The sequence below is a fragment of the Tursiops truncatus genome, chromosome 9 (assembly GCF_011762595.2).
Source record: "Tursiops truncatus isolate mTurTru1 chromosome 9, mTurTru1.mat.Y, whole genome shotgun sequence".
Classification (NCBI taxonomy): Eukaryota; Metazoa; Chordata; class Mammalia; order Artiodactyla; family Delphinidae; genus Tursiops; species Tursiops truncatus.
In genome coordinates, this window is record NC_047042.1 from 50,902,141 (window position 1) to 50,929,095 (window position 26,955).

The 26,955-nt window shown below is 40.0% G+C and overlaps 2 protein-coding genes across 7 annotated transcripts in view; one reads left to right on the plus strand and one right to left on the minus strand.

The window, feature by feature from the left end:
- MTERF1 (mitochondrial transcription termination factor 1) overlaps nucleotides 1-26,955 on the plus strand; it is a 603,361-nt gene that overhangs the window by 543,773 nt on the left and 32,633 nt on the right. For both annotated transcript variants that reach the window (XR_012333983.1, XR_012333984.1), the window contains one exon: nucleotides 125-266. The gene's annotated coding sequence lies outside the window, so the exon portion shown is untranslated. The remainder of the gene's footprint in view (nucleotides 1-124; nucleotides 267-26,955) is intronic.
- The window catches only part of CDK14 (cyclin dependent kinase 14), a 618,912-nt gene continuing 592,345 nt past the window's right edge, over nucleotides 389-26,955 (minus strand). For all 5 annotated transcript variants that reach the window (XM_073809735.1, XM_073809734.1, XM_073809736.1 and 2 more), the window contains one exon: nucleotides 389-3,786. The gene's annotated coding sequence lies outside the window, so the exon portion shown is untranslated. The remainder of the gene's footprint in view (nucleotides 3,787-26,955) is intronic.

Genomic DNA, 26,955 nt, shown 5'->3' on the forward strand with positions numbered 1-26,955 from the left:
GCTAACTCACTCCTTCCCACATCCAAGAGCATTGTGTGTTTGGTCTCTTGTTTGCATTCTTTTTTTTTTTTTTTTTTTTTTGCGGTGTACGCGCTTCTCACTGTTGTGGCCTCTCCCTTTGCAGAGCAACAGGCTCCGGACGCGCAGGCTCAGCGGCCACGGCTCACGGGCCCAGCCGCTCCGCGGCATGTGGGGTCTTCCCGGACCAGGGCACGAACCCGTGTCCCCTGCATTGGCAGGCGGACTCTCAACCACTGCGCCACCAGGTAAGCCCCTCTTGTTTGCATTCTTTAAGAATGGTTGTGTCTAAGAGTTTTTAAGACAGTGTTTCTTTGATGGAGTATATGGTGTTATTTGGTACCCACCAAGAAGATGTAACAAGAAAATGTACAGAGATTCTGCTATACTTTATTCCATATCATGTTACAAGAAAACGACAGTGACAGCTGACAAACCATTACGTCTTTCATAATACAGACAAATTACAATTGGTAACAAATATGCAACATGTATTATTCTATTCTCCTTACTATGTGTCATTTTGAAGTATAATAATTTTCTGAATAATGCTAGCTCATTTCTTAGGTACCAACCCCCTGTTAGAAAGTACACATCTCAGTGTATCATACAAAAAAAAGATAAAAGAAAAATTTTTTAAATCCACTCCCAACTAGAGAGAATGTAGATTTTGTATGTGCCTCTAAAATATGCTGCTGTAGGAAGGGAATGAGAATAGGAGATTGCTTATTTTATTTGAATTTTGTTTGGTTTGGTTTTTGGTGTATGAGAAAATTGCAAGGCAGTAACTTATATGGTTTCCTCTGCCTACAAGCTGGTAAGGGAGATAAGAGTTATATGCAATTATGCAGCATATTCCTATGTATAGGGGCAGGCAATAATCTACCCCAGTATGTACAGCCTAAACATCCTCTTATATAACAAAGATTACAAAACCAGTAATATTCACAGATGATTATCTTGTATAGACGCATTACCTAGGGTATTGATTACACTGGCTATCATGTACACACTGAGGAAAGGATACCAAGAGACCTTGCTTTCTCCACAAGCCTGGAGGCTCCTCTGGAAACTCTTCTCGTCACCCTTGGGAGGTAGAAATAGCTTCTCATCCTTGTGTCAGGGGACGGACAGCCACTCCCGCCTTATGCCCCCGTTTTTTTTATCTGAGCACTGCAAACATTTTTTTTTCATGTCCTATGTATCTTGTATTTATTTTTAAGTCAACCGAACTCTTCCTTTAAGAAAATGGACATGAAGTCCCAAGTTGCCTTTCAAAATACTATGTGTGCAGTGACGTCACACGGATACAGCTACCATGCTAACGTGTTCTAACTATTCCAGCTGTTTGAATTCAAGCTACTCCTTCATATAAAAATAATCTCACAAAACATTCCAGTGCTTTCTCAATAGAATAGTAAATCTGTTCATGAACACAGTCTGTAGTGATTTTCATGGCTGTCCTCAGCGAGAGGAGGGAAAAAAAAAGGTGTTCGCAAATGGGAGAGGAAAGAGAGAGACAAAGTAAACTTTGATGTTCTGCACCAATGGCAAGCATGGGGAACCTAAAACCTCCTAAATGAGACCCTTCTGAGACATATGTCTCTGTAATAAAACAGATTTACCCCCCCACTAAGAAGTATTACGTTTCATTTCCCAAGAGAAGCTGCCAATGACGGGGGCATATATCTCTGAATAACTCTAACATTTCTAATTGAAGTCTTTAAACATTAAATATTTTCAAAATTTCAACTTAGAAAGCTTATTACATAGCAAGACTGAATCATCATCAGCCCTTGGTTTAAACTTCATTAAGTACAAAAGTTATGCCTCTCCCCCAAATGAATAATTCAAAATAAATCACAGGAAAGGCCGTTTTTTGATTGCACGTAAAGTTTTCTCTCCACATTTACTTTAAGAAATCCTAATGTAAATACATGTTAAATCAAAATACCTCTAAAGACTGCCAAAGAGTTGGAATGTATGAAAGGAGAATGGGAAGTATTTCTAGGTAGTGAACAGTAAGCATTCTGGCCTTGGATAACTTTTCCACTCTTTAAAATCAATCAGTAAATAATTCCTCGCTTAGCACTTAGAAGCTTACAATGAATACTACTTGGGACAAGATGGATTGTGACCTGACATCTATACTCACACGCCACTCCAGGGGAAGTACTGTTTTAATGTTTAGAAATTCTGGGTCCAATTTCCTAGGTATACTGGGTGACTATAGAAAAGCCTTTCCTTCACCTGACTCTCAGGGAAAGTTTTTGTCAAACTGGCTCATAATTCCTACTCTTGATCCTAGAAAGTGCGACACGTTTCAAGTTCTCAGCCTCTCCTCCTCTGTACTAGGAAATGTAAAACAATGTACACGAAGGTATTTCCATAAGAACTGGTGTCCTCAGGAGCTAGGTTTCATGCTCGAGATGAAGTTTCCTAGCTGCCCCAGTGTTATTTGGGGTCTGCAGTGAGGCCTGCCCCACCGGGAACAGACCTGCGCCAGGCAGCTCTCCCTCTGGATCAAAGCACGCGCATGCCTAATCCACCTTCCCCTCCACGTCACATACTCGCCTTCATCCTCCAAGGTCTCTCTCTCCTAAACAAGGGAAGCCGGGCCTTTCCTTTTTCCCTTTTCCATCTTTAAAGCAAGACTCCTGCCTTGTTTCTAAAACCTGCGTCCGAACAGTTATTCCTGGAGACTGCTTAAAGTTAGGGTACCCAATGATGCCTTCCAATTAGCCTGGAATGTTTAGAAAAATGTAGTTCAAAGGTGTTTTGGTGTAAATGAGCAAATTTCAAACTCCGGATAGCTTTGTAATTTGCTTTTTAAATGTTGAGTAGTAAAGACAGCATTCAGGGCTCATCTAGCAGATACAATTCTTTTGCACCCGTGCTTTAAACAAACATTCTGTTCCTCACTCTTTTCACCATTTAGAAAATACTCACAAAGCGTAACAAAGTGGATGGAAAAAAATAAGATGTTGACAAGACCCAGAAAGCATTTAAAAAGCTCCCTCAATTTCTAGAGGTTCAAAAGGAAGTGATTTATCCCTGTCTTTGTTCTTAATGCTTCATATTTGTTTCTTCACTTCCAACCTGCTCGGAGAACAGTCATGCTATGTGGCTTGAAAATGCTAAGCAGATTCTGATATCCTATATAAGTGTGCAGTTATTTCCAAGAAAAAAAACAGAACAAAAACACACATTTGCCAATGTCCTTAAAGAGACAAGTGGGGTCCCATGGCCAGGGACCAAGGTGTCAAGTCAGTCAGAGAACATGGGTGTTTTTTTAGCTATAGTTTTCCTTCCTGGTGGTTGCAAAATGTGCATTGCTCTCAAAGAAAACACACATTGTTTTATGCCACTATGTGGCTTTCAAGTACAGACATTACTGAAGAAGTGTGAACACTGAGTGTGTTGTCTTAATGTATTTAAGACATGGCTGGTGAAAGCATAAAAACCTTTACAGAGACGCCGTGGTGCAGAGGGAAATCAAAAAAAGCAAACACAAAAGACTGAGAAGAATACATGCCATGTATCAGTAAGCAAAACTTAATCTTCACATAGTCCTTGGAAATCACAAGGTATCCACATGCGTGCAAGGTTTTAAATAAATTGCAGAGAAAACAGGTCTTGCCAGCTTCAATTTTCTTGTAAGTGAAATCCACCACAGGGAGTGAAAGGAGACTGATCCGTGATTCCCTTCGTATTATTGGCCACTTCATTAATGGTTTTTTTCCTTCCCAGAATGATGACAACTTAATCCTGGAAGGAGGAAAAGAGAAAATGGTTATATGTTAAAAACAAAACAACCAGAAAAACCTTACATCATTCATTTTTCCTAAATTACATGAGACATCAGAATTGGTCAGGCCAAAGTGAGCCTATCCATTCTTTCCACAGTGGCCTCGAGCACACATGTTGGAAGCAGAGCAGTCTCCTTAACCAAAACAGTCCTTATAATACGATAAACAAATGCTCTGATTGCATTTTCTACTGTTAAAATAATTTAACTCCATGAATTTAAATGGTCTAACCTCCTCTTGGATTATTTAGAGAAAAAGAAATTCAGCAAATTTCCTTCCCCAAATCATTAGCACTAATACTGGTCTTAATTAAATGCCTGTAGCATCATACAGACCATTAAAAGGATGTATCGTGTTCATTTTTATGAACATGAAATAGAAAAACGGATCACATACATGTTTTTAAAAAAATCCAGCTGTATATCATTCCACAGTGCCGATTATCAGACCTAGTTTCAGCAGAATGAAAATTGGCCCGCGTGACCTGAATTGCCAACCTCTTCCCAACATCCTGCATACAACTGTGCATTTCCGATGATGCCTGCTTAAATTCGGTAACTACTTCCATGTGAACGGTTCAAGAAGAAAGAAGGAATGTTCACTCTGCTTCTCTCTCCGTTTCTTTTTTGGCCCTTAAGCATTTTCATTGAGTTTCTAGGATGGGAAAATAATGTCTTGCCAGGAAGGGTGAAAAGAAACACTGTCAGGGTCAAGTCGCACAGCCCAGAGATTCGATCCATCAGCTCCACTGAATCCCAGAACCAACTCATTATCTCAGTTTAGAAGCTTGAGGTCACTGAGGCCTGGTCAGGCCTGCTTGTCCCCTTCCACACTGCCACACAGGCATCTTCTCTGGCAGACAGGGAACAGTGGTCTTTTGTCAAGACTTTGCAGTGCAGTTGCCCTACTGCTGCCCTTGAAGGCTAGGGTACCAAGCACATCACCCCTGAATGGCACTACCTTGACCAAGGGAGCAACAAGTTCCAATCTTACAGTTAAGAACCATTAAAACAGCATCCTCTCCACCCTCTAACTCATTTCCCCCACTTACTATGATGATTTTTGGAAGGTTAACCTTCCACCCTTTTTTAAAAAATTGAGGCTAAATTCATATAACACAAAATTAACCATTTTAAAGCATATAATTAACTGGCATTTAGTGCATTCACAGTGTTGTGCAACCATCACTTCTGTCTAATTCCAAAACATTTCTATCATCCCCAAAGGAGACCTTATATCCTTTATTTACATATCTTATATCCTTCATTCTCATTCTTCTCTTGCTCCAGGCTCCTTGGCAACAGTGAATCTGCTTTCTTGTCTCTGTGTATGAAATATCCATTCATGAGTTGATGTATATTTGGGTTATTTTCACCTTTTGGCTATTGTGAATAGTGCTGCTATGAACATTAATGTACAAATATTTGTCTGAGTACCTGTTTTCAATTCTTTTGGGTAACACTTGGTAGTGGAATTGCTGGGTCATATGGTGATTGTTTAATTTTCTGAGGAACTAGCAATCCATTTTCCACAGTGGCTGCACCATTTTATAATCCCCCCAGCAATATACAAATGTTCTAATTTCTCTACACCTTTGCAAACGTTTGTTATTTTCTGGTTTTTTGTTTTTGTTTTTTCTTGATCATAGATAGCCTAGTGGGTATGAACTGGTATGGCACTGTGATTTTGATTCACATTCCCCTAATAATTAGTGATGTTTGAGCTTGTTGGCCATTTGTATATTTTACTTGAAGAAATATCTATCCAAGTCCTTTGCCCAGTTTTAAATTGGATTGTCTGTTGTTGAGTTGTAGGAGTTTCTTTTAAAAATATATTTTGGATATTAATCCCTTGATTTGCAAATATTTACTCCCATTCTGTGGGCTGCCTTTTCACTGTATTGATAGTGTCCTTTGATGCACAATTTTAATTTTGATGACGTCCAATTTATCCATATTTTTCTTTTGTTTCTTGTGGGTTTTGTGTCACAAAGTTATGAAGATTTTCCCCTATTGTTTTCTTCTAAGAGATGCCAGCTTTTCCAGGAAGCCTGCCCACCCTGGCCAAACAGGAGTCAGGGTTTGTCCTGACATCTGCTTGCCTAGACACAGAGTTCCTACAGCCACGCCCGCATGAACTAGTCATTGCCTGGCTCTCCTCCACTCCACCACTTTAATCAGTAGGATGCAGACCTGGCACCCAAGCCTGACCTTTCTGAACTACAGACTTCATGTAGTCCCTGTGGTCTGAGGGCGTTTGCTGTGAGGGAGCATGTAGGGTGGCAGGTGATTATATTCTTGATTAATCTTGGTTTTGTTCGCCATTGTGTCTCTAGAGCATAGCCCAGACCTAGCTCAGGTAGTCAGTAGACAGTTGTGGAATGAACAGGAAGGGGAAAGGTAGAATCTGAGAACTTGGGAGTGGAGCATGTTCTCAGATGTTATTCCCTCCTGGCATGGTGACCAAGGGCAAATGCTGTGCCTATGCTCTTGCTGAAAGAGCACAGTGCTGGGAACAGAGGTGGCCATCCACAGATACACTACAGGCTGAGAAAGGTGGGTAAGATTAACACCTTCCTGTAGGTCAAACATTTTTGTTTTAACTCCATGACATTCTATTTGAAAAAACTGATTTGATTTTCAATATATCTGATTTTACGTAACCATATGTGCGCACCATCATCCATGGCATGTTACTCTCCTATTGGGTTGATTTAAGACTTTCTTTTAGTCATTCCTGGTGTTTGTCCTTGCCTTTGCGCTGATTCTTTGGGTGTAATCTCTAGGAGAATCATGTACCTAACCCAGGGCATAAGCAGAGTTGGATAATAAAGGATAATACAAAATAACAGTAATCGATAATAAAAGGTGAACAGAGTGATTATGAGATGTCTATTACTTAGGTTTAGGTTCAGACATTTAATGAAAGGAGCCAATAATACGAAAAGAAGGGAGATGCGAGTGAGAGCTAGACCCTTTCCCATCTCTGTGAGCAACTGAGCCCAAACTGTGCCCACTACCCTGCCTAATATTGTTCACCGGCAGCATGGGATGTCCTTTCTTCCTCCTTGGGTGGCATCAGCATCTGTTTCAGTTTTCAAGGACTGCATATGAGGTAGGTGAGTTTACTGCTAGAAAAATTCTTTAAAATCTAAATGTAAGCATGCATTTGACAGGTGGGGATATAGGTGGAAGGAGAGGGCACACAACATTCATAGGGAAGCACAAGTATAATAGCAAAATCCTTCCTTACATTTAATTGATTATTAAAATGCACCACACACACAATACAAATGAAACTGAATATAAATTATAAACTGTGTGCACGTCAACTCATGCCATTTATATCTTGCTTTCTGTTTTTACAATGTTCTTTTTCTAGAAATGAATGTTTTAAAGAAGAAATTGGATTTTATTGATAAAATCCTTATTCAGAAATATCTACATAGAGCTTCTCAGCTATAAATATTAATTAATTGGATTGCTAGTACCCATAATGCAACTTTGTTCTGACCCATGTGCCCTATGAACTAGATATTTTTTGGATTCAATTTTCTTAAAACCAACTGTCAGCATCATGTGATGGAGGAGATGAAAAATGAAAATGAGCAGCCCCGCTGTGCAGGTGGGTGACCTGTGGGAGAGAGTCTGCCTGGTAGGATTTTTACACGAACCATCAGACACAGACCAATTGATTAGATCATCTCATACCCGCCACCAACTAGGCTCAAGAGACTAATTAGAGAGAGTACTGCCTGCGCAGGCACCCCATTGACACCTAATTTGCTCAGCCAAAGCCTTTGGGGAAAATGTATTATCTCTGCAGCTGCACTTCATGCATTTCTGATTTGAGGCATAAGCAAGGAGTGCTTCATCACTCTTTTGAGCAAACTGAATGTAGAAGCCCTTAAGTGCTAAATGCAAGCAAACAGACCCAAATTAAAAATGGGCCAGGCTCTTTCTAATTCCCTCTGTGCTCCCTGTTAAATCTCTATGTGTACACACACACACACACACCCTTACACATACACAAACACACGCAGTTTACACGCCAGTGGGACAACACAGCCCAGTACCCCAGCTCAGGGTGCTTCCATGTAATCAGATGGTCTCTCTTTTGCTGGCCTACATACCCACTCTCAGGTTTTGTGTTTACTTTTTACTTTTTTAACCCTGCTGCAGCACTGCCCCTCCACAAAGTATTCTTTTTTCTACAGGAAGACTCTGGCCCCCCCCTTTTTTTTTCTCTCTCTAAGCCTCACTGGAGAGAAGTGATTATTTTGCTTCCAAATTAAAACAACTGTAGGTTTTCTTTCATGGCCTAGATTGTGAACAGGATATTCACCAGGATGTATGTGAAGCTACACAGAGGGTAGTGTTGGGTAATCCGCTCATTTCTGTTTGAGGGACTTCTGTGTAAACCTAACAGAAAGGGAAGCAATTTGATGTAAATAAAGCTACCGCCCAGTAGCAAAGACAGTATAGAATTATAAAATAGTTAACCTCTCTTCAAGAAAAACAATGTATATTATTTGACCACCTTTAGCTTTTATCTGTTTCTAACCTAGAATAAAATTAACTCCACATTTCCTTCTTTTCAAATGTGGACCCCAAAAGACCGGTATATAAGGAGGAATTTAAAGACAGGTGTATAATTAATCACATGCTTTAAGAAAAAAAGGAAATAAAAATGAAAAATCCAGACAATATGGAAAAACTAGAGTATCTCTGTGCCAAATCTAGTGGCTAGGGGGGAATGAATTTCCTTAATGCTGGAAAAGGAAAAAAAAATAGGACCTGCTGCTATGGTGTGTTTTAGAGTGGACTTAATGATTTTATGCCTTTCCACTCCCATATTGGATGAATTATTTTACCCACGTGTTCTGGTAAATTACAATTCTGCTTTGTAATCTTCATGTTTATCTTATTCTTAAGAATTCGGTGAAGATTCTGGGGGCTCATTTTAGCTGTCTACTTTTGAAATCAGCATTCACAGTTGTCCTAAATTGGGCGTTCAGGTAGTCAGGATTCCAGTGGCCACTGGAGTGACTGTCTTTCTGAAGGTGTATAAAGAGTGGTTGCAGGGGAGATGTTTGAAAATAGTTAAAAAATCAGGGCCTTAACTAACACACATAACCGTTTACAGAATTTATTCTGAGTTGGTGAAAGAAAAAGTCCAGAAAGCTTCTTTTCCCCAAGTATCATATTAATAAGACTTCACTTAAAAGTATCCAGGAAAAAAGAACTACCAGACTGTGTGAGTTTGAGTTTGCTTAAAATACTAATCAATCTTCAGGCAGAATTTGCTACTGTAGAAAATTAAGTCCACATATAAAAGACTGCTAAACCCCAAGCACCTAGGCAACTACAAACCTCTCTGAAGTAAAAATATCATGTATATATACAAATATATACATATATGACACATGTACTCATTTGTATATATAATCAAATTTTATACTGTAGATTTGACATGAATGTTGGACTGAAAATGATACGTTTTAAACTTCATAATGATTTTCAAAAATCTGGGGACGGCTTTATTTCTTCATTTTTCTGTGAGTTTAATTATGTTATGGTTTGGCTAGAAATATAGGTTTTCTTTGAGAACATCTGAAATCAGTGTTTTCCAGTTGTTCTGACATTGCATTGAAGCTCCTCGGGGGGAGGGGAGAAATGGGATGAAACAGAACGAAGTAGAAAATTAGTTAAACCTACTTCTGTTACTTATTTCTGATTTATGATAATCATGCTTCTCCCCCCCCAGAAGAGAATACTTTGAGACCAGCAAGAGAATATTAATTAAAATGAATGCAGAAATAGTCGGGCTTTGTTTTAAGCTTAACAGAAGGTCCATCACTCAAATAGCCCAAATCCTTTAAATTGAAAGCTGTTTGGTAACATCCATATGGGTGCACAATGCACTAATTGCAGCAACTCTGCACATTTTAAGCTTCTTGCCAAAGTGGTGATCATAATTAAAAATTTTTAGGCAAAGCTTTAAGTCTAACATTTCAAAACAAAGCATTTCTTATACAAGGAGACCAAACTTAACATATCATTTTAATAATCATCGTTATCAACAAACATTTATTGAAATCCTCGTTAAAGACCAGGCATTATATGATGTATAATTAGCTGTGATTGAAAAGAATCCTCTATTTTAATGGTATGACTGTTTATTAAATCAGATTTATGTAAATATAAAACACTGGTCGTATTTTAATCCACATGTAGATTAAAGGATGGCAAGCCTGGGAGTATGTCCTATCTCAATAAAGGCCAAAAGTGTGCAGGGAAAGTACTGATCTAGGTCTTCTAAGAGCCACCAAGACATATTTTTTAATCTTTTAAAAAATCATATGTATATATATATATTCAATCACACATATAATCACTTATATATAATCATACATAATATATAAAAATCACACATATCATATACACACATATAATCTAAGGTTTGAAATAGCTCATAGAAATAATTTTAATGACAAAGTTAAGAATAGGAAAGCCTTCACCAAAGTGGCTTATTTTTTTCAAGGATTTCTTATGTGAAGCTTTATTTGCTCAGCATACCTTTATAATTGACTGGTTCCCAAGTGGGTATAAGTTAATTAAATAGAATTCTGCCCTTTCACCTTCCTTATATATTACAGTCCTACTAAACTATATTTAAATAAACCAAAGTCATGTAACTCAGCAGTGTGTGCATTTTTTACAACTTAAAACACACACAAATCTCATAAAACCACTTCTAAGTATTTAGCAGTCAGAGAAACACGAGGGTTCATGTCTGACTTTAATTAAAAGATCTGAGAGCAGATGTGACTTCATTTTGGGTGGATTTTTTTCTTTCAAATTAAAAGTTGTCTACTATTACTGTCCAAAGTGTTGAAGCGCAAGAAAATTTCATGCTAAGGGTTTTGAATTCAATACATATGATCATCTACAACTTTAATCTGTCTCATGAACCATGAGACAGAAATTTGCAAAGCTAAGATTCAGCAGAAATTTGCAAAGCTAAGATGACTTTCTGTAGTGAAAACTAGATCACATATGATTGGTAAACAGAGAACAGCGTCAGCATAAACCAGAAGTCGTGTTGGTTCACATGAGAGAATTCGTGCTAATGTTAGTTTTGAGCCACTAAGTCACAGCAGCCATGTGCATGAGACATAAGCACAGTCGTGTGCAAGCTGAAGGGGTCTGCAGTACTGTACATGCTGCCCACTTACCTCACATATTTCATCTTGGCTTAGTTCGGCCACATGATGCTCTGTCTTGGAATTGTTTATTGTAAGGTTCTCCTAGAGCTCTGCACATTTTGCTGTTTCAGCCAAAATTCGGTAGCCTCAACCCTTCCACCAAACTTATTTCACCTGTAAACTGTGCTAGTATTTTTAGTAGTGTTTTTACTGCTCTTGTGGGTGCCATGTGCTACAGACTGAATGTTTATGTCCCCCCTCAAATTCATATGTTGAAAACTAAACCTAATGTGATGGTATTCTGAGGTGGAACCTTTGGGAGAAGATTAGTTCATAAGGGTGGAGCCCATGTGAATGGGATTAGTGCCCTTATATAAGAGACCCCAGAGAGGTCTCTTGCTCCTTCTTTCATGTTGAGGACACAGCAAGAAGAGGAAGAGGGTCCTCACTAGGCAGTAGATCTCCTGGTGCCTTGGTCTTGGACTTCCAAGCCTCAAGAACTGTGAGAAATAAATTTCTATTGTTTATAAGTCACCCCATCTACGGTATTCTGTTAGAGCAGCTCAAACATACTAAAATACTATGTTGAATACAATTTGAGTGGTCTGCCCCTTACTCTATTTCTTCCCATAAACTACAATTTTTACTGTGGTAGTTTGCCAAACACATGTAGGAACACATATGTCATATTATAGCAGAAACACTGATTCTTATGGGGCACAATTTAACACTGTCACAAAGTGACACATTGTGGACACTACCATAGCACATCGTTTCTACCAGGAAATGTCTGCTGACAGCGAGGAAGGTCCAACAAGGTCATGCTGAGGGATTCAAGACATTGGACACCCAGCTAAGCTCCCCACCAACTCTTTCCCGTGTAGCAGCTTCACAATATGAACAGCGCCAATGAACAACAAATCACTGAGGGCTGATTCATGGAAGTTAAGACTCTATCTGCGTGTAAAGTTATCTGAAATGTACTCCCCACAAAATCCTAATAGGCTATTTTAAAGTATTTTGATACTGGTTATCCCATCATAGCAAGTTGCTATATTTCTCTTATACCCAAGATAAGTACGAAAATATGGGATAGTTATGGAACACGTATCATTATGAGAAATAAATAGCAACCTTTTGTGCACATGTAGCATTTTCTCCTATCCCAAGTACATTTCATTTACCCTCTCATTTTTTTTTTTTTTTTCTTGCGGTACACGGGCCTCTCACCACTGTGGCCTCTCCGTTGTGGAGCACAGGCTCCAGACGCGCAGGTTCAGCAGCCATGGCTCCGCGGCAGGTGGGATCTTCCCGGACCGGGGCACGAACCCGTGTCCCCTGCATCGGCAGGCGGACTCTCAACCACTGCGCCACCAGGGGCCACCAGGGAAGCCCTAGCCTCTCATTTAAAGAATGTGCCTGGGGGACTTCCCTGGAGGTCCAGTGGTTAAGAATCCGCTCTTCCACTGCAGAGGGCGTGGGTTCGATCCCTGGTTGGGGAACTAAGATCCCGCATGCTGAGAGGTGTGGCCAAAAAAACAAAATAAAATAAATAAATAATGTGCCTGAAAGACAGGACCATAACCTTAAGAGGAGAACAGATTTTATAAACCGGGCTTTTAAAGAAGTTATGATCCTTTCAGTCACTTGTTCAATGTCTGCTGGCATAGCAGCTGTGCGAGGTATATTCCAAGTGTAAGTACCCATAGCATTCACTACAGGAACCACACCTTTACAGCAACTGGGTTGGCCAACTGTCCCAGTTTGACTGAGGGGGTTTCCAGGGTGTGGGACTTTCAATTTTAAAACCTGGGTAAACCAAAAGGAGTTGGTCACCCTTACAGGAACAACAGGGTCGATATGCTGTTCTTTCCAAGTTGATTATAAAAACAGAGCTAGCCAGCTTGGCACTTTACTACATGAACTAAAATATGCTGACGTTCCAATCTCAAATTGTGAGTCACAAAAGTAAGACAAAGGCTCACATCAGGAACGGCAAAAGGCGGCTTCCCTGGTGGCGCAGTGGTTAAGAATCTGCCTTCCAGTGCACGGGACACGGGTTCGAGCCCTGGGCTGAGAAGATCCCATATGCCGTGGAGCAACTAAGCCCATGTGCAACAGCTACTGAGCCTGCGCTCTAGAGCCCGCGAGCCACAACTACTGAGCCCGTGTGCCACAACTACTGAAGCCCATGCGCCTAGAGCCCGTGTTCCACAAGAGAAGCCACCGCAATGAGAAGCCCGTGCACCACAACGAAGAGTAGCCCCCGCTTGCCCCAACTAGAGAAAGCCCATGCGCAGCAACGAAGACCCAATGCAGCCAAAAATAAATAAATAGATAAATATTTAAAATAAATAAAATGACAAAAGATTTGTTGAAACGATGTTGAGATCTGAGCCTATAGCATTCTCTCCTCCCTCAAAGAATTTGTCACTGATCTTCCCAAATCTGTGCCTTAGGCTTTCCTCTGTAAGTGTTTTATTGACGCCATGGTGGATCACATTCTATTCTAATGAGGCTGCTGGATTCAAGACCATCAACTTGCTCCTCACTGCAGTTCTCAGTTGCACTTCCAATAAATCCATCTGTTTAAATTCACACGTGCCTGCGCACCGTGGCATGAGGGAGACGGCTAAGGCCACCACTCTCAAATGACAAGAGGTGCAAATATCCCCCGAATCTCTGTGCAAATGACACCCCACTCAATGAGCTGTGGCAGAGCCAAACTATCAGCTGGCTTGCCTATTTCAATCCAGGAAAACACTGAACATCTCTTTTTTAAGGAAAGCACAGCATTTAGCAGGGAAGAGGAGACTATTCCAAAGACTGTTAAAGCAAGGTCCCTCCCAGTGGTGGTCTGAAGCTAGCTTGAACTGGCTTGTGAGAGCCCGATGCTAAAATTTTCAGGAATTTTGCAAGCTGTTATTAAACACAGCCACCCTTGAAATTGGCAATGGAAGGAGGTATATTTACACCATGGGATACAGACAATTGACCAATCAGGGCTTTCCTGCTCTTTCTGGAGAGATGGCTGCTAAATATTTACCAGCGCACCACTGCCGTCCTCAGGAGCCTCAAGAGTTTGGAAGGGGACCACAGGACAACAGCAACCTCTAAGTCAAAATGGAGAATGGAAGTGTTATTCTAGAGGTACCAATGCAGTGAGGAAGAACTGGGCTTTGAAAGATAAATAAAAGTGCAATGTGTAGAAAGGAGGAAGGAGGGCATTCTCGAATAGCCTAGGGCTCTGGGAAGCAGTGAGTGGCCAGTGGGGCAGGCACATATTTGGAGGTCAGGAAACAAAGTGCAGGGGAAGCTGACAGGTAGGGGAGGCTGGTGGAGTGGAGGGCCTTACGTGCCCTGCTTAGGGTTTGGGGCTTTATTCTGTATGTAGTGAGGAGGTCTTCGAGGCTTTTAAGCAGGGGAGTCGCCAGGGCAATCCCCAACCAAGGGCAGTTGTGTGCTTTCCACACAGATGAAGTCACAGCTGCCTCTGTGAAATCTGTGGGTAAATAGTTGTTTTTTTCAGGATGACATCAAATGAGATAATGCAGCAGGTTCTTCGAATGTCTTGTGACTGCTCACAAAGCACCAGATTTTGCAGCACTTAATGTGGAAAGGTCTTATTCTGCCCGTGAGAAATATCTAGAGTGTCCTGGACTCAGGATGACACAGAAACTAAGCTTCTTCCCCAGGACTGCAATTTTCAAAACGTAGCCCGTGGGGAGAATTTGGACATTTTCATGCACCAGAAAGATGCCTTAGGTCCTTGATAAATTGCCTGTTCACTTGAGTCTCTATATTTGTCTACACATTTAAAAGGAAAAGGAAAAGAATATGCACTAACTCTGAGTTCTACTACTCTGCTGACCTTTATAAGTCAAACATGATTTACTGTTTTTGATTAGCACACAACCTCAGACAGGCTTTCAAATTGTGGCGTTTAGAATTCTACAATACTGTCAAATCTTTTAAAGAGCAACTGCAATAAATTCGAAAACGTCATCACGGCACTCTTGTCTTGATTCACTGCGGGTGCATGCTGGGGACTTGGAGTTTCAGCTCCTTAAAAATGTGAAGCCTGTAATGTCCGATGAATAAGACATTCACATCAACACAATTGGTTTCCTCCTGGTATAAAACGATTAAAGTGCCAACAGCTCAGTGGTTTGGTGGCAGAGCAAAGAACAGTGGTTGCAAGCCTGGGGTCCATCTCTCACTTCCACTGGCAACAGAGCTGGAGAATGCAGTGACAGGAGCCAGCACACACCAGGCTCATGGGATTAAGGGATGCTTCACGCTTTTTTAACGTCCGTTTGTGGACGACTGAAACAAAAGCATGGAGTTAAGTGAATCGAGCTCTTACTGTGAGAGACAATGCAATACCCTGTCGCCTTGCCCCAAATCAGAATCCCACCCACAATGTGGTGAGTTGGGAACTGACATCTTCTCTTCCACACCTGTGAGTGGAAGCACATCCCAGAAAGATCTGATTTCCTCTTCACACAGATGCTAAAGAACAAAGTTATGTCTTGTCTGGGTTTATGCTGTTTGTTTTCCAGTCTGTTGGCATTAAAATTGCACCCTAAGCACCTATCACGTCTCATGATGCTCTGTTAAGTCCTTTTCAAAAGATCTGACTTTGAACACGGGGGTCATTAGAAAGAAAGAAAGAAGAAAACCCCAAAACAGATCTAGTGACTTAGTTGCTTCATTGTCATGGGGGGGGAAATCACCAGTTTTGCTTGAAACATAATAATTAACTATAATGTATACTGCATGAAGTATACAAGTGTGAAAACAAAACAAAACAGCTCATCAGCTCCAATAAGCTGCTTGGTTTTGCTCCTTTTGCAACTCTTGGATTCAGTGGCTCGAATGAGCTGTCACCTACAATGAGCCGGGCCTGCGATGCTAAAATGGAAAAACTCTTTTGTTTTTTAATTAGTAACCTCCCAAGTTTTAGTGCCAGAGTTTATATGGTTCTCATGATCAATTATTAAGCACGTTGGTCCAAGCAGGATGTAAAACTACTCATGCCTGGATTAACATGGTAAAGTTAAATCTCATCTCGTTTAGTACTCTCTTATTAAGAAAAATTCTAACAGGTTGATTTTTAGAGACTGATATATGCCTGGTAAAATGTAAAGAAGAACACTGCACCTCTTTCTTTCACTCGCTGGGGTGTAGTGTGTTAAGCCTGTCTACATTACTAGAGATGGGTGATTCAGATAAGATGTATCTGAAGCAGACAGGTAGAGGAAAATTACTAAGATTCATGGTGTGCAATCAAGCAAAGAAATAGACTAGAAAATAATTGAAGGCAAGAAGAGCTTTGTGTTAGAACAAGCTCCAAATAAAACTATGCAAACCCTACCAAATCTGGGGAAAATATGCAATCATGGTCACTGTTCAGAGGGCTGTCTTGCTAAGCACACAGATACATCACAGTAATTCCTCTTGACCATAAATTCTCTGCACTTGAAATTTGAACATTTGTAGATTTACTTCTGTGTACTAAAGAATTACCTCTAAATTGAATCAATAAATATAAAAGTTATAAAATCAACTTCCATTCATTTCTTTCGATCCTTATTCTGTCTTCTGTATCATATACAGTTGTATGCACTCTAAATATTATGATTATATATTTTTCCAACATTTTATTAAACTTTTCAAGTATACAGTAAAACAAAAGAATTGTACAGCGAACATCCATATACCCGCTACAAAGATTCTACAATTAACATTTTGATGTGTTTGCTTTGTAACATAGCTATTCATCTGCCTATGCTTCTATTCATCCATTAATCAATCCTATTATTTTGATGCTTTTCAAACTAAGTTGCTGATATCAGTATACTTCACCCCTAAATATACATATTGTTAATTTGAGTGCAATATGTATTTATGGTGTTCAGGTAAATTTTACTTACAGTAAAATGTACACATTTTGCGTACATTATTTAATGTTTTTAATGGTACTGCATAGGAACTGTTGCATTGCTATGTAATGGAGAGATCAGTTTTAAGTCAGAATCTGAGATTATGATTTTTCTTACGAAAAAAATTTCTTTAATGTCCTCCCTATTTTTCTACTCTTACCAACTCCTCAGTGGACAAAACACTGATAAATACAACTGCCAACAAGAGAACAGACACAGAGCACTCAGATTATGATCATTCTTAAACCGAGTCACTGCCAAATCTGAGAACCAGATGAACACCAAGGAATCCTCTCCAGAAAACTCCATCTACACATATAACTACAGGCAGCTTTTTTCATACAATTTCAGTTGGCTCACAGATCTTCTGAATTCCATTCATAGACCCATGGACCGCAGGTCAAGAACCTCAGGATTGGAGAGTCAGAATGCTGAAGCATCAAGCAGCATTTCCATCATCTAGCCACAATTCTAGAGCATACTGCAGAGGAAATAACCTTCCCTGAAAGTTAAGTCCTTGAAGGTAATTCCTTTTGAACAAGGGACACAGACTATGGACACTCCTGTTAAGAGTGGTTAGAGGCTTATGTGATTTCCTACACCCTCCCTAGATGACAAGAATACAACCAACCAAACAAAAACAAAATAAAAATGTCACCTAGTCCATGCATCATGTTTCATCAAGAGAGGTAGAACCTAGCCCACTCTATTTGATGAAGGCAACAGCCAACAGGAGAAGCACAAATGGGCATTCTTTAGATCCCTAAGTAGGGATCTAAAGAGATGACCTTCAGAGTCTCTTCTCACAGCTTTGCCAATGATGCCGAACTCTTATCTTCCCTATTGAGGTAAAAACAATATCAGCCAAGATTTTGCAATTGTTCTTAATATGGCCACTCATATTTTCCCCCTCAGAAAGGGTCACAGACAACTCATTTGAGCAGCTGAGGAGGATTTATTATGCCTCTGGTCCCCGCAGCAACCTTCAAGGCAGCATTTCATCTTATGGATGAGAAAGCTGAAGCTCAGAAACATGTGTTGGAAAAGTACATCCCACTCCAACCCTCTGGACAAACCTTTGTCTCTCTTGTCAATACCAGTGTTTCTTCTTAACATCAGAAAACGAACTCATGGTCTTTTATATCTGCACTTCACAGGCTGATCTGGCTTCTATGGCCTCACTTTGGTTCTGTCATTTCAGAGTTGTGGCATTCCAGGACTTGGCCTGGAAGCTTGGCATTCTGATGATTCTTGCTCACTTTCATCTCTCTGGTTAAACCTTATTTACACTTGTACCCCGCTTATCTCAGGCACATGAATAACTTGTGCCTTCCTTGCCATTGCTAGGGGACAGCAACCTCTGGCTGCACGGTGTCTCTCTGTGACCTGCCTTGGTAGCACCGAGACCCCAAGGACTGCAAATCTTTAGGGGCCAGTTAAGAAGAGAAAAGGAAAATGTGGAGCCAGGGATGAATCACGATTGCTCAGTCTTATTCCAATCAGCACATGGTTGCCATAGCAACCACACCTAACCGTCCCTCTACCTTGCTCCTCCCACGGATCTGCGTGCTGGTTTGGGTGATCAAGGGAATCTGCACAGAATTGCTTCAGTTCTCTGATCCACATAATTTTACTTTTATACAGCTTAATTTTATAAAATTTATTCCTTTGAGCATAAGATAAAGAGACTAAGTTTCAAAAAAAAAAACAACACATTTTTTTGACCACGGTTTTCCACTGATTAAATGCAACAAGACCATTCCCCATTTCCTTTTTTGAAGCTTCGCATTTCCTCTTCCCTCATGCACCGTTCCCTCAGTGCACTCACACACACGAAAATACACACCCACACCGTCCGATGCCTGGTGGTGATATTTTTGAAGGAATATTCTGACCAGAGAAATTCTAAACATATAGATACGGGATCCTAACCCTCTTATAGATTTGTAACCCTTCTACAATTAAGCCAAAGTAGAGGAATTTTAGGAAAATCTGGACTTGGAATAATGAAATCTAAACTATTTCCACTTATGTTGACATGCCTTCCTTATACACAATAAGGGAGACTTCTTCCTTTACTTTAAAGCACCAAGAAAATAGGATGCTCTTCAGAGGTTCTGAGGGGATAGAAAGAAAACCTTGCTGTAACTGTTTCAGTGGCTTGTGAAGCCTGGTGGCCATGGTGTTGCCACCCCTGGATTGGGTAGTGATCTTCCATGATAAAGAGCCCCCAGGAGCTGTGCAAAGGCCAAAACAAGAACACAACGCTAACAGTGAGACCAGATAGTAGAGGCAATACCAGGAACTAAGCTCAAAGGTGGAGTGAAGTGGCTTTGAGGTCTTCTGTGTGAGGCAGGCATCCTACATCTAATGATATATGGAGGGGATTGAGGAAGAGTTCACCTAGGCTGCAGTTTGCAACCCTCTGCAGATCTAGAAGCGTGGGGCTCAGTCTCTAGTCACACGAGACCCAGCTTGCTTCACTTTGATGCTGTCCCTTCCCTCACTTTCTTTTCTTGTTGAATTCCTCACCCTATGTTCCTTTCTACCACGCCTGACTCCCACACAAGGCTCCCATTTTTGTCCCCAGACTTGTTTTCCTTCCTTGGAAATCTTTCTTGAATACCTTTGGGATCAAAGAAAATAACAAGGAATGACTTTTCACCCTTCCCTTGAAATGCTTTACATTATCTCTAATGTTTGCAAACATTAGTGGTCATTAGTGCTCTTCACTAAGTTCCAGCTCTCTGTCTTCTGGATCTTGGGTGGAATGCCCTTTACGTCTCCCTTGGAAGTTAGGCATGGCCATTCCACCTGCTCGGATCAATGAGATGTACATATCCATGTGGTTGCCTTAAGGGCCAGTATTCCTCTTGCCAGGTCTCTTCCCCCTGCCAAGGTGGCTGAGGAAGACTGTATAGAGATGCAGCCTCTGTTACCCTGCATCCCTGAGCAGAGCCTCTCATGACTCATATGGACAGACCGTGTCAACAAGAAATAAATGTTTGTTATATTAAGCCACAGCAAAACTTAGTCCATCCTGAATGACACAATGCTTATCATGTCTAGTTTGGATTACAAGTCTCTACTCTTCAAAACAATCCTAGTGAGGTAGTTGGGTTTGCCATTCCTTATTCCAATGAGGAAAATGAGGGGTAGAGAATACACATAATTTACTTAAGGACTCACAGCTAGTAAGTGGCAAAGCTGGAACCTGTACCAGATTTTATTACTCCAAATCCCATACTCTTTCTACTGTATTGTAACGGTAGTAACTCTTAAATGATGTGGGCAGGAGAGAAGACTCAATTCTGAAAAGCAATAGAACAGAATTTGATAAGGTAAAGAGAAGAATACCACAAGCCATACAAGAAAATCCATGCTTTTATATTAAAAAATGAATAGTAGTACGGGATACGTCTGTCAAGCTTTACAGTATTCTATTTTTGCTTGTATTTCTTCCTGCTAGCAATAGGAAAGTTGCCAGATACCTGGTGCAAAAATTGGAATTCTCATATGAATATCACTCTCAGGTTGGGTAACTTGAATTTCACATAATTTGAATCTGAGTAAAATTTAAGTAATGGTATTCTTTGAAATTATAAGCATGAAATGTTATGTATATCAAAAAGCATCTGGAAAGATAATATACCAGCTATTAATAGTGGCTACCTCTGGAAGGAGATCAAGATCTTCTGCAGGTTGGGAATTTTAAAGTTTTACTAGATATTCCTTTGTGTTATTTGAATACTTTCCAATAAGAAAGTTTTATTATTGAAATTTAATTATTGGAATAAATAACTTACTATTTGTATAACGAACATACACACAATGTGATGCATAACTGCTGCATAACTGTGAGTTCGTGAGATGGTTAGTATTTGGCAACTGCAATGAAAAACTAAACTTGCTCAGCACTGTTTAAAGCCTTGCTAAATATACTTGTGTTTAAGAGAAAATTGTTCAGAAAAGGAAGGAAGAAGTAAAGTATATTTCCTGCTTCACATTCTATATCGAAATTGAATTATTTTGATTTTTTTGGGTAATATCTTTTCAATGCATTAATAATGAAGTGAAATGATAAAGAGGAAACAGAGAGCTACGATATCTAAATAGAAAATAATCACGAATGTCAAATGTTGCTCAACCACTTTAACTACAAACACATAAGACACATGTATGAAGAAAAAATCAAATAGGTACACACTTTTAGGCACTAAAATTTGGTTATTACTAAATTAAAGATAAACCCTTCAAATTTAAAATGCTTTAATTTTATCCTCTTATTTACAGAAAGGAAACAAGGTTTGAATCTCTTATTTTCTTATTTCTAAATTGATCAACAATTATACAACATGTGGATAAACTTGTTCCACAGTCACATCTGATTTTAAGGTATGATATAATGTTGACAATAAGGCAATGGAATTACCTTCTTCATCCAATGGCTATTTTTTTTTACAATCATATTTTATACTGAGCACTGAGACAAAAGATTTGGACTTGGTAATTTTTATCTAAAATTTTAACTACAGATTTTGAAAATCTTACTCTAAACATAACAGCAGCATGTTTCTTATGATTATTTGTCTATCATCTGATTATCTTATATATATCTAAACTACCTATTTATCTATCTGCACACACACTACACCTTGGTCCTGAGCGTCTAGCTCTTAGCTGGTGAATTCAGAATCCAAGGGGAGAAACTGACAACTGATTACAACTCTATCCCCAGATAGATATTCCACTACCACGGAGGGCTCTGTTTCGTCTGGATAGTGGTTCCAATTGCTTAGTGTGGGAGGGGATAAACAATATATTCCCTCTACTACTTCTTTCCTCTCAATTCCATTGAGGGTTGATCAACACTTGCATTTTGTCTCACTGTTTGTTCATCAGTAATAAAGGGTATGAGTTAAAATACATGAGGAATGTTTAAGTGATATTCCTAAAAATATTTATTTAACTACTGGAAATCAAATTTCTTTTTTAAAAGAATTACAATGAATCACAGAATAAGTCTCAGCACTCAGGGATTACTCAATAGACACTGGTTCCCTCACTCTTCCTGATTTGAAAATTATTACCATCCTCAACAAATGAAAGTAATACTTCATAGTAAAAAGGAAGAAAATTACCAGATTAATGGGGAAGGGAACATTACCTTGTTCAGAAATATGTTTGGAAGAAGTTACTGACCATCTGTCCTAAGAGATTTCCACGTACTCCCTGTGATACTTGCCCTCACTGAAGTATGGATGTAAACCTAATGCTGAAGTGGTTGTTTATTGATTCTCATGTGTTTTGACTACAATATGAAAAAGAGAGGGATGTCTTAATTGTGGCAAAGAGCTTACCAGAGTACTTAACTATATATACATATATTTTTTTTGACTTAATACATATATTTATTTATTTATTTATTTTTTTTTAGGCTTTTTATTGTCCAATCCCTGGCCTGAATTTTAATATCCCTTTTTTTTTTAACATCTTTATTGGAGTATAATTGCTTTACAATGGTATGTTAGTTTCAGCTTCACAACAAAATGAATCAGTTATATATACACATATATTCCCATATCTCTTCCCGCTTGCGTCTCCCTCCCTCCCACCCTCCCTATCCCACCCCTCCAGGCGGTCACAAAGCACCGAGCTGATCTCCCTGTGCTACGCGGCTGCTTCCCACTAGCTAACTACCTTACGTTTGGTAGTGTATATATGTCCATGCCTCTTTATCGCTTTGTCACAGTTTACCCTTCCCCCTCCCCATAGCCTCAAGTCCATTCTCTAGTAAGTCTGTGTCTTTATTCCTGTTTCACCCCTAGGTTTTTCATGACATTTTTTTTTTTTAAATTCCATATATATGTGTTAGCATACGGTATTTGTCTCTCTCTTTCTGACTTACTTCACTCTGTATGACAGACTCTAGGTCTATCCACCTCATTACAAATAGCTCAATTTCGTCTCTTTTTATGGCTGAGTAATATTCCATTGTATATATGTGCCACATCTTCTTTATCCATTCATCCGATGATGGACACTTAGGTTGTTTCCATCTCTGGGCTATTGTAAATAGAGCTGCAATGAACATTTTGGTACATGACTCTTTTTGAATTATGGTTTTCTCAGGGTATATGCCCAGTAGTGGGATTGCTGGGTCATATGGTAGTTCTATTTGTAGCTTTTTAAGGAACCTCCATACTGTTCTCCACAGTGGCTGTATCAATTTACATTCCCACCAACAGTGTAAGAGGGTTCCCTTTTCTCCACACCCTCTCCAGCATTTATTGTTTCTAGAGTTTTTGATGATGGCCATTCTGACTGGTGTGAGATGATATCTCATTGTAGTTTTGATTTGCATTTCTCTAATGATTAATGATGTTGAGCATTCTTTCATGTGTTTGTTGGCAGTCTGTATATCTTCTTTGGAGAAATGTCTACTTAGGTCTTCTGCCCATTTTTGGATTGGGTTGTTTGTTTTTTTGTTATTAAGCTGCATGAGCTGCTTATAAATTTTGGAGATTAATCCTTTGTCAGTTGCTTCATTTGCAAATATTTTCTCCCATTCTGAGGGTTGTCTTTTGGTCTTCTTTATGGTTTCCTTTGCTGCGCAAAAGCTTTTAAAGTTTCATTAGGTCCCATTTGTTTACTTTTGTTTTTATTTCCATTTCTCTAGGAGGTGGGTCAAAAAGGACCTTGCTGTGATTTATGTCATAGAGTGTTCTGCCTATGTTTTCCTCTAAGAGTTTGATAGTTTCTGGCCTTACATTTAGGTCTTTAATCCATTTTGAGCTTATTTTTGTGTATGGTGTTAGGGAGTGATCTAATCTCATACTTTTACATGTACCTGTCCAGTTTTCCCAGCACCACTTACTGAATAGGCTGTCCTTTCTCCACTGTACATTTATATATACATATTTTTGTTTGTTTGTTTGTTTTTTGTGGTACGCGGGCCTCTCACTGTTGTGGCCTCTCCTGTTGCGGAGCACAGGCTCCGGACGCGCAGGCTCAGCGGCCATGGCTCACGGGCCCAGCTGCTCCGCGGCATGTGGGATCTTCCCGGACCGGGACACAAACCCGTGTCCCCTGCATCGGCAGATGGACTCTAAACCACTGCGCCACCAGGGAAGCCCAGATCTGGATTTTCGTATGAGGTAGGCACACCAGCTTTTGACTCTCAGGTTTCCCTTCCTCTGGTCTTGACTTGGCTCCCTTTGGACAACTTCCCTGGTCCCTCTAGACAAAATTGTCAGCCTGATTCCTCAGGTGGAATCAGCACTTTCCTCTTTGAACTTAACCAGCGCACTATACAACCCCTGAAGGAACCTTGATCATATCATATTATGTTGTTTCCTTACATATTTCCACCTTTAGACTTCTGGAGCTTCTCACAGAAAGAACCATATCATATTCTTAGGCACTTAGCGCTGTGCCTGGCATATATATAGCAGGTATACAGCACATCAGTATGGAGAAAATGAATAAATGAAACATGGAGACAGCATCCGATCTGAGTAGAGAAGTGGGACTTTGGGGGTAGATTCTAGTAGGATGGAGTCAGATTGTGAAAGGCCTTGAAATCTAAACAGAAGAGGCTAGACTTGTGGTGCAAAGAAATAAAGAGTCCCTTCAGATCTCTGAGAAGGGAAATGACGTGATGAAAACAACATTTCGGACGACTTATTATATGTCACCATTCTGGGTGGAGGGGAACAAGGGGGAACTTGTAGTCACAGCAAGCACTCTATAAATGTTTGCTGTGTGATTGGCTGAGCCCAGAGGATCTCTTACAGGGACACAGGTGTGAGGTGAGAGAATGGAGAAAAGCACAGACATTCAAGATACGGTTCAAGGCAAAGATGGGCAGGCCCTGGAGGCCGATAGGAGATGCAGACGAAAGGAGAGCTAGAGCTCCAGTGAGCAGTGGGACCAAGGATGAGAAGAGAAAAGCTGGGAGGGGAAGCCGACTTGTACGGGGAGAAGAACTCAGCTTCGAATGTACTGCGTTGCAGTGGCTGTGACACAATCCTTGTGCTGTTCCAGTAAGTCCTCCCTCCCACTGTGCACCACACTTGCCCCGGGTTTAGCTTTCTGCCAACAAAAACAAAATTACTCATAAGATTAATGGAAACAATCTGCTGTTTCCTTGCCATAGAGAAGATTTTTCTTAATCACTTTATTTTTTGTCCTTTGAATCATATATCCTGTAGCTTGATTAAATCCCTTAGACGTCACCTAGGCATTAGAGGTTTGCAGCGTGAATCTCCGAGCTGGTGTTTACTTAATTCCTGGAAACAGATCTGCCTTGGAAAGCAGAACTTCAGCTATGGTAATGTGAGGGCATGCTTTCCCTCTCTAGTGCAAAATTTATTCCTCAATATATATTTTTTAAAGACAGCATCTAGTTAAATTCTTTATTCATTTAATTTATTTATTTTTGGCTGCACTGGGTCTTCATTGCTGCACGTGGGCTTTCTCTAGTTGGGGTGAGCGGGGGCTACTCTTCGTTGTGGTTTGCAGGCTTCTCATTGTGGTGGCTTCTCTTGTTGCAGAGCATGGGCTCTAGGCACTCAGGCTTCAGTACTTGTGGCTCGTGGGCTCTAGAGAGCAGGCTCAGTAGTTGTGGCACAGGGGCTTAGTTGCTCTGCGGCATGTGGGATCTTCCAGGAACAGGGCTCAAACCCGTGTCCCCTGCATTGACAGGCGGATTCCTAACCACTGTGCCACCAGGGAGGCCCAATTCCTCAACATTTTCAAGGAAATGGAATCTGGTTAAAATGTCAGTAAAAACCAAGTCTCCGCAGTATGGTACTGGCACAAAAACAGAAATATAGATCAATGGAACAGGATAGAAAGCCCAGAGATAAAGCCACGCACATATGGTCACTTTACCTTTGATAAAGGAGGTAAGAATATACAGTGGAGAAAAGACAGCCTCTTCAATAAGTGGTGCTGGGAAAACTGGACAGCTACATGTAAAAGAATGAAATTAGAACACTCCCTAACACCATAAACAAAAATAAACTCAAAGGGGATTAAAGACCTAAATGTAAAGCCAGACATCATCAAACTCTTAGAGGAAAACATAGGCAGAACACTCTATGACATACATCACAGCAAGATCCTTTTTGACCCACCTCCTAGAGAAATGGAAATAAAAACAAAAATAAACAAATGGGACCTAATGAAACGTAAAAGCTTTTGCACAGCAAAGGAAACCATAAATAAGACAAAAAGACAACCCTCAGAATGGGAGAAAATATTTGCAAATGAAGCAACTGACAAAGGATTAATCTCCAAAATTTACAAGCAGCTCATGTAGCTCAATATCAAAAAACAAACAACCCAATCCAAGAATGGGCAGAACACCTAAATAGACATTTCTCCAAAGAAGATATACAGATTGCCAACAAACACATGAAAGAATGCTCAACATCATTAATCATTAGAGAAATGCAAATCAAAACTACAATGAGATATCATCTCACACCAGTCAGAATGGCCATCATCAAAAACTCTAGAAACAATAAATGCTGGAGAGGGTGTGGAGAAAAGGGAACCCTCTTACACTGTTGGTGGGAATGTAAATTGATACAGCCACTGTGGAGAACAGTATGGAGGTTCCTTCAAAAACTAAAAATAGAACTACCATACAACCAGCAATCCCACTACTGGGCATATACCCTGAGAAAACCATAAGTCAAAAAGAGTCATGTACCACAAAGTTCACTGCAGCTCTCCTTACAATAGCCAGGGCATGGAAGCAACCTAAGTGCCCATCAACAGATGAATGGATAAAGAAGATGGAATATATACAATGGAATATTACTCAGCCATAAAAAGAAACGAAGTTGAGTTATTTGTAGTGAGGTGGATGGACCTAGAGTCTGTCATACAGAGTGAAGTTAGAAAGAGAAAAACAAATACCGTATGCTAACACATATATATGGAATCTAAGGAAAAAAAAAAAAAA